Genomic DNA, 16,927 nt, shown 5'->3' on the forward strand with positions numbered 1-16,927 from the left:
GGAGTGCTCTAAGTACTAGACACCTGGCTGACATAACTCAGATCAGGTCAGATAAGACCTGATTACCATGGGTATTTCTCAGGTACCTGTACAGGTTAAGTTAGTTCTTATGGGACTATATAATGTTTCTGTACACTTGAAAATATGTAAATACTGGTACATTTTAGGCTCAGGGATTTGGGGCTTGGTTTGGGAATTAAAGTCTAAACGAATGACTGGGAGAGAATCTAGATGTTTAACGAACATCCCAGCTTCCCATCCAGCCAACACTTCCTTACCAATTTTTAACCCCTGGCTGTTTCTCTTGGTGTTGTTCCAGCCCTGATTTGGCACTGGATCATTCTATATAAACAGTGAAAAAGCCCAATCCAGTGCATTATTTTTAACAGAAGCTGTTATGTTTATACTCTATGAATTTAAACCCCCGACTCAAAACTAACAAAGCCCTGCACAGAATGTCTTTCCCAAGGCTGATTGTTCCAGTAGAGTCTAATCTAAATTAGGTTTCAAACAAAGTAGTTTTCATTTTTTATGACTTGTATGTAGCATTAGAATTGCATGATTATTTCTTAAAACAGTGTATTAATTTAGATTCAATAAAGCAATTACAGTCAGCAAAGGGATTAACAATTTAACAGACCCCCAAAAAGGGTAATTACATGCCCAGTAATTTAGCTGACTGTGTGATGATTCAACTCTGATTCCTATTTCTTATGCCTATGTGGACTCACTCTATTCCCTGGTGCTTTAACTGCAAGCTTGCATGCAAATACTTGCTTCTCAGTTGCTGAGGCTTATGCTGCTTTGGGCCAAAATTGATTGCTGAAGTTACATGACTGAAATGCCTCAGGTAAAAAATTCACTCAAAAGAAAAACATTAAGTAGACAGCTATGTAAAGTATGCTGCCTGACAGTCACTAATGCTCCCAGGATGGAAGAGGTGCTGCAAATAAGGTCAGTAGAATTAACACTCAATTACCCCTTAAATATAAAAGAGGGAGCCATGCATATTTCTGACAAAATTTGGAGGCAATCATAATTGCAAGCCACTGACTATATGTGCATTAATAGAGTGGCTGCTGTTTTCTTCCTTACAAGAACTCTTCTTCAGTTAAGGTTATAAAGCACAATTAAACAGTCACAGACACATGCCTTGTGTATTTATTTTATTGTTTTAAATTCTGTATGAAGGATCCACTTTCCTTTTGGAGAATTCAATAACTTCCTTTCAGGTTCAGATCCCCAGTTGGTAGAAATTGCCATAGCTGCACTGAAATCAATGGAGCCCTAGCAAATCATGCTGACCTTGACTATGCGCCATGGTTCTGCTTTGTGTAGTCAGTATGTTAACATTAACACAGAAGTAATGAGAATCTGTTCGTTAGGGGTGTGCGAAATGGGCCGTATTTGATTTTGGATTAAGCCTGAATTGGGGACAGCGATTTGATTAGTTGATTTGGATCACTGTCCCCGATTCGATTCAGTCGAATCCGAATCTGAAGATCTGATGCTGATTTGGAGAATCAGCAATTCAGCCATAGACACAGCTTTAAATGTTTTTTCTACATACTTTGAGGTACCAGGCATGGCTTGTGAATGCTGCAATGGTGGGGTGGATGGAGTGTCCCCCAGGAGCGTGGGGGGCCCCCCCACACATGCTCAGTGGTGACCCCAGAAGTGGACCGGAAGTATTTCCGGTCCACTTCCAGGTCTGCTGGGGAGCATGCTGGGGGTCCCCCCCGAACTGCCTGGCTCAGTGATCAGCCGTGGGGGGACCCCAGGTGCCCCCTCAGACCCAGGAGGCACACCAGTTGCCGAGCTGGCGGGGGGCATAGGGAGGGGCCCACTGCGCACTCCCTGGTGGACCCGGAAGTGGACCGGAGGTGCTTCTGGTCCACTTCTGGGTCTGCTGCTGACCGTGCTGGGGAGGCCCCCAGGCTTCTGTGAGATGCTCCATCCACTCCAGCATTTCAGCGTTCACAAGCCGCCTGGTACCTTGAGATATGTAGAAAAAACATTTAAAACTGTGTCTATATCTGAATCGCCAAATCTTTCTGAATCTTTCTGACTTGATTCAGAGGGTTCCAATTCAATTTGGAGAGATTAAAAGGTCTCCTGATTTGATTCAGGTTTGGAGATTTGGCTACTGAATCAGGCCAAATTGAATCAGGGACCGAAGCTTTGCACAACTCTAGGTGATCTAGAAGGTAAGACACAGACCTGTTTAATACACAGCAGGGTGAAAACCATAGTGCTTGTTATGGTGAAACTGCATTTTTAGGTCCTCCAAAGACTGGTGAAATGAATGGCAAGTTTCCATTGCCTTTAACAGGCTTTGGATCAGGCCTATAGTAAATATGGTCTCTCTATGTGTAATATTTGCTTAATTTATTTCCAGCTATTTGTGTAGCCTGTTCCAGAATAAGGTATTAAGGGAATTAAGGGAATAAGGTATTTCCCCTGATTTAACCCCTCACTCAGTTTTGTATCCCATCTTTTCTCTTTGATGACAAAATCAACTGAAGGTAAGCAGGACTGCAAAGTTTCTCTGAAGGAGACATCCCACAGTCAGGCATTCATCCATTTACTAGCTCAGTGGTGCAAAAAATGACTCACATTTTTCCTTTTCCAATTTCCATTGTGCTCCCCCTCCCCATTTTTTGCTTTTGGCCCTGGTAAGTAATGAGAATGAAGGACCTCCCTTTGCCTTGGGATTGGGGGAGGACGGGGGGACAAAAAAGATCTGATTTTATTTTTATGATGACTGTCCCAGTTTAGTTACTAAACCTCAATGGGGTTTTGCAATTGGAAATATGACCTTTTCAAGTTGGGTTTGGAAAATGAAATAACAGCAGAAAAGCCTTTTTCTCACAATTTAGTTCCTGTGCTTTGTGGCTCTCAGTCCTACAGTGTCTGAGTTCATTTAGGCTGCATGTAATTGACAGGTTCTGAGTTAAATAGTTGGGGTGGGATCATATCCTAAAAATAGCTTAAAAAGAAAAGAAACCCGTAGACAGACAAGAAGGCAGACAATTCTTTCCAGGCACTTGGAAAGCCCCTATTTTCTTAGGCACTTGCCCGGTAAGTGATCTGGAAGTCTTGCATCTATAATAGTTTAATACAACAGGTTGCTTAGAGGCAGACAATATGCAAACATACCACTCGATTTAAGGTCCAGGAGGCATTTTTGAAGGTGATTTTTTTCCCCCCAAAAGATTGTTGTTGCTAGTTATTAATGTGACATCACTTCCCCTGACCTAGCTAGCTTTTCTGTCTCTGCTCATTAGACCTCTGGCTGCACTGTTTTTTTTAAAAATATCCTTGAGATCAAAGCCACATGTCTTCTGAATTCAAACCCCTATCTTTTACCATGTTTACTTCCAGTATCTAAAGGAAAAAATGACCAACAAATCAAAAAAGGAAGAATGGCAACAAAAATGTGTTGTCTCATGCTGCTTTGAGGGGGTCTGTTAGGCGTTTCAAATTTGTCAAGCTGGACAAAGTTGTCCTATTTTCCTGCTTCTGCACTGTTGGAGGAGGATCAGCTCTGCATTTTCTGTATGCCCTGAGTAACAGAAGAGCAAGTCAAGCTTCTCTGTTCCCAAGAAAGTGTCAGGAAAGTGTACAGCTTTCATTCTTCCAAGTACAGCAAAAGGCCTCCAGGCTAAGATTTTCAGAAGGGATCAGTGTTTTTGGCTGCTCTATTTTTGAGTCCCCATCTTAGGGCACCTTAAAGGGATCTGTTTCAGCGATGCATGTGCTGCACTGGTGACTTCTGCTTTCTTTTCCTGTTTTTCAAGCAATAGCTCAATGGTCAGAGCACTTACCCAAGTTCAATTACCTCCTCTGTCTGTGGGGATCCAAACCCACATTTTCTACCTCTCAAGTAAGTGCTTTACCAACCAGGCTGTGATGTAGGATGGGGAGAACATTTTTCATCCCTCTCTATGATGCTGTTCCACTTTGCAGAAAAGAATTTGGCATCCTTTTGCTCCCAGGTGGTGGGAGGGTGAAGTCTGTAGACCTTTTAGCCTAGCGGATACAGCACTCAGCTTGATGTGGGGATTATACTTGCTCCAACAACTATTTTTACATTTTGATCCAATAACTTTTCCATGTAAAGTGCATCAACAGTTCTTGGAGCATGGATTGGAACCCAAGATTGAGCTCTCCCCAGTGAATGCCCTACGCACTAAGCCACAGACTTCTACTCTTGCTTTCTGTGCCCCAATTAATTTTGAATCGTTTTTGCAAATAGGTGGGTACCCCTTCCCTAGGAGAATGTCTTCTGTTGACTAGCTCTGTGCAGCTGTGTTTTCAGTGTGCTGGTGTTTGTGGAGCCAATTTTGAGGCTCTTATCTCTCCCTTTGCATTCTCTGTGAGCACAGGGTCCTAGCTCCAGGTTCTGCATTCCACCTGGGGCCAGGAACTTAACAGTCGGGGTTCAGCATTTCAGACTTTCGTTCCCATTTGCTGGCGTCCACAGTCCCAGATTACCCATAAGGACTCCTTGACAGGGAGAGTTAGGTGCCTTTTGGGGAGACCCAAACCTGGCTTGCTGAGTGGGGAACAGCTTAAGCCAGCTGATAAAAATGCTGATATGAGACTAAGCCACACTCTTCAGAGATCTGAGCATCTGTCTCTGCTTAGGTTTCACAACCAAGAGTCCGTTCCTGGAGTTAGGGCTGGATCCAGTGTCTTATGCAGAAAATATCTCAGGAGAAAGTGTCTTTTTGTCCAATGGTTCAGTATTTAGAGCACTTGTCTGGGATATAAGGTACATTTGTCTGAGTGTTTCCTAGGAGAGTGCTATGGGGTACTCCAGGCTGGGGAAAATATCTCTATTTCACTTTGCAGGATATAATTAAATAGTCACTTGGTTAAAGACAGATAAAAGCTGACTCTTCAAAGCTTTTTCCACTTCATAGTAAAAGGAAAAAATAAAAATGGCTAACTGCTACTTTATAACGCTTCCACTGTTGGAGAAGTCTGGTTTTATCTGTTTCCCTTATACAGACAAGCAAGCCCAATAGCTGAAAGAGGATACCGAATAATGTAATCCATGGGTGAGTCTACACAAGACGCTAATTGTGCAGTAGCCTACTAACACTGTGCAGTAGCGTGCTGGGCAAAAACTGTGATAATACACTACTGTGCAGCAATATTAGGCTGCTGCTCAGTTAGCCTCTGTAAAAACTCATGCACCAGCACCGCTGTGCAGTAGCGCCAGTTACTGCGCATTGATTTAGTACTTGGTTTTACAAGTACTTAACTTAGTGCACAGTAACTACAGCACATTATTGAACATGTAGACACACCCTATTTGTATTTTAGTTACCCCTGCAGGTAGGTGCAGGATATCCTGGGTGCTTGAAAATCAAACAAATGTAGATGGTGGACCTGGCCAACTGCCACTGATGTGAGGGTGGGGGGAGGGTACTTTCTGTTGAGAGCTAAGGTAGGCTCAAAATAAAAAAAATAACACTCCAGCTATAACTATTAACACATACATGGAATCAATAAGTTTTTGCAAGTAAGTGATATTTAAATCTGCCTTCATGTCTTTTTCCTCTGAGGTAGGTGCTGATCACCTCTGGCTGATATTTAGCAGGAGCTGAAGGCTCTCAACACGTTAAAAGACTGTGCTCTAAAAGGCGTTAATCCTACGTTGGCCTTAGGTTAAAAGGGATTGAACCCCGTGGGACTTGAGCCATTGGGGTAAAGATGTAGACAGAAGTCTTCTTGTTTACATGAGCCTCAGGTTCCAGGACTTCTGCCCATGAGGTAACAACATGAATAGACTATATGTCTTCAAAAGAATCAGAACTGAACACATTTCCTTTTGTCAATACAAAGATCCTTACATTGTGCTGCCAAACTGGTGGTTAGTGCTAAATTAAAATTCACACTGAAGTCATCCCGGGCCATTAGAGTATTTAGAGTATTTTGCAAACAAGTATGGTATTTTTTCAATGTAACCTTGCTATGCCAGGCAGCAGCATCTTCCAACATGGTGTGCTGTTCCACAAGGGCTGCCTCTAATCTGCAAGCAAGGTGACTACATCAACGCAGCACTCTGGGCAAGCTGTTTGTCACTGCTGAGTAACCATGCCCAATAGCCAGCCCTTACATTCATTTGCCTACCTGCAAGGCTTTGTAGACATGATATTGCTCCCAGTTTAGGAAACAGCACAGCATGTTGCGTTTGAGGGTACTGTAACCTGGCATGGTAAGTTTACCATGTAGACTTGGCAGTACGCATGCCTCCCCTTATTAACTTATAATGTTTGCTAATGAGCTAGTTGGCTAGCTAGTAGAATAGGGCTGAGCAAAGCTTTGGACCCTGATTCTATTCAGCAGAGAGTCAGCCTGATTCGGTGGCTGAATCTCCGAATCCAAATCAAATCAGAAGACCCTTTAATCTCTGAATTGAATGGAACCCTCTGAATTGATTTGGACAGATTTGGTGATTTGGACATAGAGACAGCTTTAAATGTTTTTTCTACATATCTGTAAGTAGCAGTCAGCTTGTGAATGCTGCGATGCTGGGGTGCATGGAGTATCCCGCAGAAGTGTTGGGGGGGCGTCCCCAGCTTGCCCGGCAGCAGACCTGGAAGTAGACCAGAAACACTTCCGGTCCAATCCCAGGTCTGCCGGGGAGTGCACAGCCCCCGCCCCGGCTCGGCGACTGGTGCCTCCTGGGTCTGGTGGGGAGGCACCCGGGGGTCCTCTTGTGGCTGATCACCAAGCCAGGGGTGCATGGGGGGGGGCAGTGTGCTCCCTGGCAGACCCAGAAGTGGACTGGAAGTAATTCTGGCCCACTTCCAGGTTCGCCACCGAGCACGCAGAGGCCCCCCTCCCCCCACCCCACCCTCCATGGACACTCCATGCACCCCAGCATTGCAGCATTCACAACCCGCATTGGTACCTTGAGGTATGTAGAAAAAATATTTAAAGCTGTGTCTGTGTTTGAATCTCTGATTCTCTGAATCAGCATTGAATCTTCAGATTCAGTTTTGGCCGAATCGAATCAGGGACAGTGATCCGAATCAATTAATTGAATCACTGTCCGTGATTCAGGCCGAATGCGAATCCAAATCGAATAGGGCCTGCTTCACACACCCATATAGTAGAATAGCAGTAATCCATTACAAATGCCCAAAGAAAGACTGACTTTGGGTAAACGTAGATGGAGTGTACCTTTCTTAAGAAACACAAGAGAATGAGTTCAGTTTGAGGACTTTTCCTTAAAGGAAAGCTTATGGAGTTGAAATTTCTGACAAGAGGGATGGAAATACAGAGAGACACTCTCAAATAGTCATATATTTCTTGTTTTACAGTTTAATGCAGTATGATATATACTGCCTCAGGCCTATAACAGCTTGCTGCACATCACAAAATAAGTTCAGAAGATCACAGGGTGAGACAACAGGAAGCTTTAAGAATAATTATAAACTTTCTCAGAAAGAAAAATCCAAGTAATTGAATGGTGTCTTCCTTCCCCTCCTCCCCACTATTCCATTCAGTGAGCATGGTTCCTAGGATAGTAATCATTGCCAGCAGACTTTCATGCAAACATACACATGGCTTGTCCTGTAACCTGAGGACTGGTATAATCTTAGTGAGAAATTATTCAATGTTTCTTGATGTGCTGTAAAGGATTATTACACAATGTTACAGAGACTTACTGAGTACGGAACACCCAGCTGTCCAACAGGCAGTCGTGCAGAAGTTTAAAGGAAGGTAATGAAAGAGAGTTTGGGCTTTCTGTTTGATTTTATTGTTTTTCCTTCTGCTTTTGTTTGTCCCAGTAAGATGACAAGATGGGAGGGCTGGAGGAATGAACAGTGAAAACCAGTGAAAATTCTGATCTATTTCATCTTAGCCTAACAGATTAGAAGTGGAAGCTATAAACCTAAGCTTATCCCAATTTTCCTCATCTTCTTGCCCGACCCTGACTGCATCTTGAATGCTTCTGAATTTATATACTGATTTTTCACCCTCAGCTCTCTGTGATGTGCATAGATTGGTATTGCAGCTCTGCAGGTTTGGGTCCTGACACCTTTAGAGGGCAAGTGACTTCCCTGACTGTATAAAATGTGGTAGAGTAGGGGCTAAAACACACACATCCATAATACAGCTATTACCTCTGGCCTATGAGTGTCATGTTCAGAATACTTAGGCCATCTAAAATAACAGAACAGGAATCCTGGTAGGGTCAAGTCAAAACTTTACCCAGTTCTGTATCATGTGGAATAGTTATTTCAAAATTTCAGAAAGTATTGTCCCAGTGTCCAAGGCCCACCATGGGCCTTTTTATTGGATCAGAGACTTGTTTCAGGATCCTTTACCAATGTTTCTACCTTCCCAGTTTGCTATTGTGAAGCAGGCTATGTGCAGCCAAAGACTTTTCTAACAGTGACTCTTGGTCAGTGTTTTAGGTGAGGTTGCTAATCTTCCTGGTAGATGTGTCGATTAAAAGGTGCTCCTCAGCACCCTGCTGTTGCTGCTGTCCTCATTAGCAAAGGCCTGATGCTATCTGGGTCCTTTGTCTGGAGTTAGAACAGTTGTACAGACATGAAGAACTGTCAACGGCATGTAAAACTGCAGATTTACTGTGTCCTAATTCTTTTTCTGAGTGATGCAGACTTCCTGCTGCCCCCTTCCAGTTTTCCTACTAAAATACAGAACAACTGCTCAGGCTACTTATCAAATGAAGAAATGCCACCAGTCCCTTTGAAGCCAGAAGCCATTAAAGGGATAGAGATAGTAAGAGAATACAAGTCCAGTCATGTATGTCTCTACAAGTCACACTTTTAGCTGCACAGACCTGTTAATTTAACTTTAAGACATCAACAGACAGAGACATTGATAACAGAAATAACTAAAATTACAGTAGTTTAATGACTTTCTTGCCATATAGGTGAGCTTTATGAAAAGTCCTGCATTTTGTGAGAGAGAGATTTAAAACCCTTCTCTAACTTAATCAGAGTTCTATATATCACATAAGGATGATATTATTCCTTAATGAGCCCTGCAACTTTTCACTGGAGAAGCTTCTTCTGGGGCAAAGAGACTGAGGGAGCATGAAGAAGAATGTTCCCCATAGGTGCACACTGGGAGTAGGGGCAGGGACAGGGGCACTGCCATTTTGTCTTTCTTTTTCATTCTTCCCTTTGAGAACTGACCTTTACTTGCAGTAATTGATGGAGGTTTCATGACACATTTCACATTTGTTATGTTGAGCCATGGAGACATTTACAACTTATACTTTAATTTAGTTCTGGTTCAGCAGCAGGAATTTCTACTTATCCTTCTGAGGGTTTGTTTTGTGTCACACATGCCAGCTTTGGCTCAGCATGTGAACTCTGTTTTGACCTTGGCTTGCTCCCCCTGACTATGGACACTGGTAACAATCCCCGGCTCTAACCACTAGGTCTAAAGCCCCCACGGACCCTGACAATATATACATACTAGGAAGCATGAGCACATCACTCCTAGTCTCCTAGTCTCAAAAGACATAATAAGATTATAGTATCATAGGAAAACAGGACTGGAAGGGACCTAACAAGGTCATTTAGTCCAGTTCCCTGCTTGACAGCAGATTGTTTCTGACTAAACCATCCCAACCAAGCGTCTGTGTAACCTGCTTTTGAAAGTTTTCAAGCGTGGGGATTTGACAACTTCTCTAGATGGTCTATTCCAATGCCTGACTAATCTCATAGTCAGAAAGTTCCTCCTAAACTCCAGCCTAATTTTCACCTGCTGAAGCTTGAAGTCATTGCTCCTTGTCCTGTCCACAGAGAAAAGCACAACTCCATCTTCTTTGTAATCACCTTTCAGGTATTTGAAGACTTTTATCAAGCCCACCTAAATCTTGTCTTCTCCAAATAAAGTAACACTAGTTCTTTCAAGCTGTCCTTGTAAGTCTTGCGTCCTAGGCCCTTGATCATTTTCATTGCTCTTCGCTGGACTCTTTCCAAACTATTGACTTCCTTCTTGAAGTGTGGGGTTGAAAACTGGGCACAGTACTCCAGGTGAAGCCTCACCAGTGCTGAATAGAGTGGAAGATTCACTTTCTTTGATTTGCAAGTGACACTCCTGTTAATACAACTCAGTATGCTGTTGGCTTTTTTACAGCACACTTTTGGCTTATATTCAGTTTATAGTCTATTTTAATCCCTGGGTTGTTTTTGTAGTAGTGCAGCCTAACCAATCATTCTCCAGTATGCATTTGTGCATGCAATTATTCTATCCCGAGTGCAGGACTTGGCACTCACCTTAGTTGAATCGCATCAGATTGTTTATGGACCATTTCTCCAGTCTGTCCAGGTCACTTTGGATCCTAGCCCTACCCTCTGGACTATCTTCATCACCACCTAACTTGGTGTCATCTGCAAATTTTCTGAGTATGAACTCAGTCCCATTGTCCAAATCATTAATGAAGATATTAAACAATACCAGACCCAAGATGAACCCCTGGAGAACTCCACTTGATACCTTCTCCCAACTAGACACTGAGACATTGATGACTACCTGTTGAGTATGATGATCCAATCAGTTATATATCCATCTTACATAACTGGCTGGATCATTGTACTCAATGAGTAGCCATCAATGGCTCAATGTGTAACTACATACAAGGGGAGGCATCAGGTAGGGTTCTTCTTACATCAGATGTCTTCTTACTGATTTCAGGACTCACTCTATCTGAAAAGTTTTCTGTGGACTTGTTCCAGACTCTTCTTGGGTCTTTTATTTCCCTACTCTGATCCTTGGTCCCTCTTCATCTAGAAAGGGCTTTTTCTCTGTCCCTGTCCTTTTCTGGGGTAAGACCACTTTGCCCTATACTTCTTGTCATCTAAACTAACAAAATATTCCAGCTCATTGTCATAACTGAAAACCTGATTTTTTCCCCCAATACTTGCAACTCTTCTTTTATATTACTTATTAAGTAGCTGCATTATTCATAAGACAACAACATCTTGGGATACATTTTTCATAAAAGACACTTAGCAAAGTTAATTTACAAACATCACTATTGCATTCTTTGAACTCTTCCACAGACAGTGATGCACACGAGGGTGGTTCATGAAATGTAATTACTATGGAAATAGTGATGTCATACTTTCATGCTTGGTGATCAGTAACTTTCAAAAGCAAAGCACAAGACTGACATATTCTAAATGTGGGAGCTTGGCTCCCAGCGTCCTGAGAAACATGGGAGATGGAGACCTTGGGGACCTGTCCTGGGGCACTGGGGAAGAACCAGTGGGCCTGTTACCTCCCAGCAGAAGCTTTGGCAGTGGTGAGGGAGTGGCAAAAGTGGCAGGTGCAGCAGCAGCCACACTTTAGATGCATGTGCTCGCTGCGCATAGGTAAACCAGCTGCAGCTTCCAGTATAATCGGAAGCTTGGCACCAGCTGGAGAGACAGGCTGGTGCAGCAGGGAGACAGCCAGCAGCAGGAGCAGGGCTGCAGAGAGTCTGCGGGTCTGGCATTCTGCAGGCAGTCTCTGCACTGGAGGGAGAGAACATGTAAAGCCCGGGCACTTGGAAGAGTGCCCAGCAGAAGGTGTCCAGAGCTTGGAATAGCTGATGGGGACTCACCACAGCCTGGAGTGGCCAAGACATGGACAGATTTGAAGGTAGAGAGGGCCTGGCAGGGCAGGATTGGAGCCCAAATGTGACTAAGAGGACTGGAGGGTCAAAGTGCTTTATGTTTTGTATTATTGTTATTTTATTGCGCTGGTGGACCATTTGATGACAGGAAAGACCTGTCTGGAGTGGACTTGCTCATTGCCTAAATAGGAGTTAAAGACTATATAAGAACTAGAAGAACCAAAGTGTACCCAACAGAGGGTCAATCCCTGAGGCCTTAAAAGAATACTAAGACATTGCGATGACCTTGACTGGGTGTCAGGTATATGGAATTTATTTCTTTTCCTTTTCCTTGATTTGCAATCAATCTTTCACTTCAGGAACACCTGGTTGGCTTGTGGACAGGGTGAAGGGGAGGCAGGAGCCCCACGGGAAAGGTCCATGCCTCCACAAGCATAGCGCCAGTGACATTGGGAGCCTTCTGCTTATCTAATAAGATCAAGATGTGGTGGGTGAGAACAGAAGGGAGGCTAGCAGGTGAGGTACATGTTCAGGTGAAGCAGTCTTCATCTAAGGCGAATTACACAGAAAGCTCGGGCTTTCATGCCTGGCGGTATTGGACTGACCTGTGGCATCAGATACATATACCATGCACTTTTGTTCATGCCTAGGAGAATATAACATATTATGATACCTCTGATGTTTGTCAGGTATGTAGCATAAATGTTTTTATAGTAATGTTGGTGCACTAAACAGGAAGTAAGAGGTTCAGTTCCTGGCTTAGTCACAGAAATTCTTTGGGCAATGTTTAATCTCTCTATGCTCAGTTCCCCACTTGTAAATTCCCTCTCTCCTTCTCCTTCTCTGTACATCATGTCTGTTTTGATTCTAAAATCTTTGGGGTCATATTATTTCTTAGCATAACAGAAGCATTGTTTGGGCTTTTAAGAGCTAGTGTAGTACAAAGAATAAATCATATCAACCTGTTGCAAGTCTGAAGGACTTATTTCATAATAAACTCTTATAATTCCTAGGGAGCTCAAATGGTCAGTGGAGTGAATATTTACACATGGTAAGAATCATGTAAGGCAAGAGAAAGGAACAATAGAATAGACTATAACTTCTACTTCTGTCAATGGTTCCTGTGTACTCAGACTTTCAGGTGGGAAGTAAATTCTTCAAGTCTTGCTCCTCAAGTTCAGACTGTCAAGTCTTCTTATTTGATTGTTAATTCTTCTTCTTCTTTTTTTTTTTATAAGATACTTTAAAAAGTTTAGTAATTATTCTCTTTCTTGTAGTTTTCTTTAAATTTTTCCCTTACCTTTCATTGGCTGGGAGAGCTCTGAACAAGGGAAAACCCATATGGAAAACCAGGAAATCTTTAGAGGGAACATTCTTCTTTATCTTATTTATTGTCACCATTCGCTGATGATGTGGTATTGCCTAGGCTCTCTAGTTGTGGGCCCAGGCCCATTGCCGTATGTGCTGTACAAACCCAGACCAAAAAGACAGAGCCTGCCTTACAATCTAACTGCCTTGTGAGCTATCATAACAAGCAGAGCAGGGTGGTAAAAGGGAGGTATTTTAACCTTAACCCTCACTTTCCTGGCTGCTGTTGGTTTACACCAGGTCTTTATTGCCATGCTAGATTTGTGTTCTCTAGGCGAATAATGCAAAGCCTTCATCTCCCCTTTCTGGCAGCAATTCTGAAACTGCTCTCTTTGAAATAGTTCACTTGCTTTCTGCTATGGCAACTATGAATGAACTGATGACTGATGATTAAAAGGATTGCCAGCTCCCTACATAAAGGTGTTTTGTTACCTTCAATTCAGGGGAGACCAAGCAACTATGCTGCTTTTTTTTAAAAAATCAGGTTGCTTGTTAATTCAATAGAGTGTTCCACAACTATTAGATCTCAGGCCATGCTTAATTTCTCAGTTTCTGGGAGCAAATCAGTGTTCCTTCAGAATTCATCTTTGGTCAAACTTGTCTTTTTAAAGACAAAATAAATATGTAAGCTTTTCTCCAGTTAGTCCTGAGAGTCAATATAAAAATGTGCAGCTGTGCAGTTTCATTTTAAGCAGTCGTCCCAGCTGTTTAATTCTTATGGCTGTACCTATCAATAGCAGCCTCCAGAAGGCTTAAAGAAAGTCCAGCTCAGTCTTTTTAAGTGTTGAAAATTTATAGATTTCTAATTTCACATACATGAATAAAGCCAAATCACCACAATGAGAAAGATTGAAAAGAGCAGTGTGGAGATGGCAGGAGGAGGGAATTAGCTACAGGGGCTGTAGTGTATATATACAAAACTAGTTGTTTTAAAGAAAAATATTAATTTCATTGGGTTGAGGACTCATTACTGATTATGACTATCTACTGCCTGCTTCATAGACCTACATGTTTCCCTTTACATTGATGGAATGGATATCTGTTTCTGAATTTTGTACAGTAGCTTATCTATTAGAAGATGGGGACTGGCACACTGGAGTGTAATGCTAGATCACCCAGATATATTACACCCATGACATTTACAACACTGGATATTTACACCTGTCACAACTGTCACTTATCACCTTCAGATCAGACAACTTCATTCCCCATGTTTACAAGAGGAGCTCTATTGCCCTTGAATTCTGCAACAAAATTGATTTCCCACAGTGGGTTCCAGCATATGCTCACGGGGCTGGCTTTTCCAGTGCCTTGCACCTTGGCCAGTCATTTATATCTCTCTAATGCTGCCAACTCACAATAACATTTCACCCTAACTTGGCACAGCTGTCCAGGATGACAGGCTTTGGGAGAGGTCCTGGTTCTTCAGCTAAATTCATGATACCTCCTACCCTGACTTTGTGACTACCTTGTTCTGAGGTGTTCATAAATTGCTTTTGAACTTATTTTATATAAATGTTCTGCTTCCTGGGTTATTAAAGGGATAATAATGGTGTAACAAGTCCATGGCAATATAAATTACCCCACTGCATTGAAAAAAGGAATAGATGTCTGCCAAGTCTTAGCTTGGAAAATCGTGGCCAATAGGAATTGCGACTGTGTTTGCTTTATATAGTAACTGGCACACTGTGAATGTTACCGCAGTATTGATAAAAAAGCTTCCCTAGGTGCCTTCCCCACAACCTTCCCACCCCTCTTTTTCTTGCCCAGTGTTTACAGGTACACTTTCAACGTGGTGATAGAGAAGCTTTTGAGCTGGATTCACTCTCAATTATACCAGTGGAAACTAAGATAAACTCATCTGATTTCAGTGGAGTTACTCTGGCATAAATCATTTGTAACTATGTATGGGATATTGTTGTGGAACTCGGGAATTACCCAACTCTCCACCTTCCTCTTATTGAAGTTCAAAGCTAGGTGATGTTTCCATTCTACCCATTCCCTTCTGAAGACTGGTTGCTTTATTACAGAATAATCATTTATTGGGAAATGAAGACAGAAAATTAACAGGTTATTGAGGTATGGTCGTAGGAAATTTTACTTAATTTATTAGGCTTAATGAAAGTAACAGTCATCAGATTTTTTTCCTGATAAGAGGTATGGTCAGACATGATGGATTGGGAGAAAGGTAGGGGAGACAGGGTGATGTTAATGGTTATTGAGTTTTATATGTGAAACCTCTCAGCCACCCACCAGGGATTAGGCTGATGCCAATCTTTGTGGGCAGTTGATTTCAGAAAATTCATGGAAAATGAAACCTAAAGATCTATGAAACTATACTGGGAAATCTGTGTGTTCTCATTGTATGTCTGTACATCCCTACTTATCCAAGGAAAACCAAAATGCAATACCAAACATATGGAGATTTATTAATTGCTCTTGGTTACTTAGCTTATGCCAAAGTAGAACTGGTGTCTGCCAGTACAGCTGTGCTAATATTCCTAGGCTGAACAGTCACCTCAATTTTATTTCAGTTAATATATGTAATGCTGTAAGAGCTGTCACAGTTCCCTAGCAATTCATTTTGTTGTTCTCAAGCAACAAAGCAACCCAGAAAATAGGCTCTGTTTTGGAAGTGTCCATTTGTCTGAATGGCATGAAAGTATATGGTTATTTAGGTATGAGTTCTAAAACCCAGTGGTAGACCAGAGACACCAAAAGACTGTTCCACACCTAACAAACGTACATAAATAAGGGACTCATTTCTCTGGAAGACTTTGAGATTTGGGTTCATGTAGTTAGGACAAATTCTTAGACCCTGAAATTTCATCACACTGAGTTTGAAGAAGCAACGGATTCACATAAAGGTGTGTTGTTTTCATCTCTAGCTCTTCAAAGAAACTTACTCTTGTTTTACCTTCTGCTGTCTGTGAATTTCTCTTATACCAAGAAATGACCATTTTGAGGCACTTTTATAGATACAGTACTTTCCAAGGCACTAAATGAGACGAGTGACTCAGATCAATGTATAGTAGGTGGCCCCCAGAGAGAAAGGATAGCAGCAGTTGGTTCTAGACATTGGGAGAATCCACTGCTGGTCCTGTTTGCTTTAAGTTAAAGTGGAACAGTGGGACTTGATGAGATACCAAAGACGCTCCCATTGGTTTTGTGGCTGCATCAGACTATAGGCTGTTTGTGCAGGATACTTGGAATATCACGTGTCAGTTGTCAGTTTGGTACTGCAAGGAATTCAAGTGAGGCAAACCTATCTAATAAAGAGGGAGTTTTTACTAGCTTTCAATAGAGTGGCAAAACAAATTACAGTGATCTTATGTTGGAGCAGTCTCTGAAGGGCAGACTTTGTTCTTCTCCCTCCCTGTGCTATCCTCTTTAAGCAGTTATTAAATATTCATTCCAGCAGATAGTCTATTTACAGCTTGGACTATATTGCCTTCCTGCCAGTGAGATTTTTTTTGCGTTCATTGTAAATATTTTGTCTCTGTCCCACTAAATGGTAATAAAGATGTACAGAAGACTTGAGTGGCAGGCTAAAATTTATTCAAGCCCACAGGTTTAAGTGTCTTCAATTATTCTTTGCTGTAATCACATCCTGCAGTCATTTTCATGCTGTGGCTTCATTTGTGAGCCATGTGCCATCAGTGTGTAATCGCAGAAGCTGAGACTCAAAAGACCACTATTACTACCATCCAGAAAGAGATCCAGAAATGGCCAAACTGATATGATGATCTTTACCTACTTCCAGATATTTGGAGGTTTGCAGACAGGAACCGTGTGTTGTATTGGTCATTAATGGTCAGTCTATGGCACTTTGGAAAATTTTCTGAAGCTGTCAATATTTGCTGCCATTAAACTGAGTGGACTTAGTGGAGATGAAGGACATTTAAAACAAAGGAGCAGGAGTCAAGTCTTCTAGTTTCT

General features: G+C 42.2%; 1 long non-coding RNA gene across 1 annotated transcript in view; it reads left to right on the top strand.

The window, feature by feature from the left end:
• LOC109285962 (uncharacterized) overlaps positions 1–16,927 on the top strand; it is a 571,893-nt gene that overhangs the window by 196,171 nt on the left and 358,795 nt on the right. The gene's annotated exons all lie outside the window — the stretch shown is intronic.

The sequence above is a fragment of the Alligator mississippiensis genome, chromosome 5 (genome assembly GCF_030867095.1).
Source record: "Alligator mississippiensis isolate rAllMis1 chromosome 5, rAllMis1, whole genome shotgun sequence".
NCBI lineage: Eukaryota > Metazoa > Chordata > Crocodylia > Alligatoridae > Alligator > Alligator mississippiensis.